At 45.1% G+C, this 1,687-nt stretch overlaps 1 protein-coding gene across 1 annotated transcript in view; it reads left to right on the forward strand.

Annotated features, from left to right (window-relative positions):
- The window catches only part of FLT3 (fms related receptor tyrosine kinase 3), a gene marked incomplete at its 5' end in the record, with an annotated part of 119,415 nt that overhangs the window by 28,605 nt on the left and 89,123 nt on the right, over positions 1-1,687 (forward strand).

Raw genomic sequence — 1,687 nt, forward strand, 5'->3', positions numbered from 1 at the left:
GAAGTAGATTGCCCCATCTTCCTTCCGAGGAGTGGCCGGCGGGTTTGAACCACCAGCCTTCTGGTTAGCAGTCAAGTGCCTTAGGCACTGTGCTACAAGATACCAGCTTAGAAAGTTCTATGCGGACAGTTCTGCTCTGTCCTGTAGGGTGACTGTGAGTTGGGACCGACTCGACTGCACAAGCCATGATGATTAAATGAATTAATACCTGTGAAGCACAGAGAGAAGGGCTTGGGCAGGTCATAAGTATGATGTACCCAGGCTTTCTTTTGTTTTTTGACGTGCCATGGTCAAGTGCACACAAAGCAAGAATTCAGGCAGTTTGAACTAATACACATCTACCAGACTTTTAATGAAAACTGGGACTAAATAGGAGAAAAAAAGGGAAAACTAGGTTATCAGATGATATGAATGTGATCCCAAATTTTAGAAGAAAAAGATTACGTGTGTAGATGTATGTAATATTTTCATAGATACAGACACACACAGCTTGGAAAGATAAACACTCAAATGAGGTGTTATTTCAGGGTCGAAGGAATATGGGGAATTTAAATTCTTTTATTTTGGACTTTTTTTTATTATTATAGTATTTTCCATAATTTGTACAAAGAACACAATTATTGTTGTTGTACAGTAAGAAGCAGTGACTTTAGGCACAATATGTAAGCAAACAATACACTTGACTAAGGTGGTAGGAGGAGGTGTTGTGGTAAAACAGTTAGCTCTGTGGCTGTTCACTGAGAGGTTTGTGGTTTGAACTCACCCTGTGGCTCCGCAGGACAGAAACCTGCTGAGCGATTACCATAATGCTGCTGATGTCACCATAAAGATGACAGCCTAGGAAACCCTAAAGGGCAGCTTCACTCTGTGACACGGGGTCTCTATGAGTTGAAGTCAACTCCACTGCATGTAACAACGAGAAGGTGGTCAAGAGAGGAGATGAGTGGGTCGACACAGGTCCCTGGCCAACACCTGCTTCAGCAAAGGGAATGGTTGGGGGACCTCCTTAAGACCCAACGTCTGTTTTCCGTGAAGATGAGAGGAGAGCGTTGTCCTCATTGAATAGCGAGAAGCCTGGACAGACCCTTTTGTCTCATCAGTGATGTTTCTATTGGGTGAGGAGCCTTGAGGACTTATAACGTTGCCCACTCTGGTTGTCAGTTTTGTGCTTGAAAGAAAGAGACCACTGTCTGGTTGTTGTGTTGTTGTTAGGTGTCATCAATTCGGCTCCGAGTCACAGCGACCCCGTGTACAACACAATGAAACACTGCCCGGTCCTGCGCCAGGCCTGCGATCCCTGAGCCCGTCGTCGCAGCCACTGTGTCAATCCATCTCGTTGAGGGTCTTCCCCTTTTTGCTGACCCTCCACTTCACCAAGCCGCTGTCCTCCTACACCCATGAAACCGTCCCTCACAATAAGCGGACCTGGTTACGCTTATTAAAACCCAATCACCCTGTTCCCCTTCTCTTTTTTTCTTTCACTTTCTGTTTTCTTTCTCAATTCTTCCTTTCTCTTCGCAACAAACAGAAGTTAGCAAACACAGACCTTTTCAAATGGTGTTATTATTCATAAATTAATACTCACTGCTGTCAAGTCCATCCCGACTCATAGCGACCCCTCCTTGGGTTTCCGAGGCAGTATCACTACAGAAGTAGATTGACCAACCTTCCTTCTGAGGAGTGGCTG

Source organism: Orycteropus afer, unplaced genomic scaffold (genome assembly GCF_000298275.1).
Source record: "Orycteropus afer afer isolate SDZICR_OR568_19922 unplaced genomic scaffold, OryAfe1.0 scaffold01057, whole genome shotgun sequence".
Lineage (NCBI taxonomy): Eukaryota > Metazoa > Chordata > Mammalia > Tubulidentata > Orycteropodidae > Orycteropus > Orycteropus afer.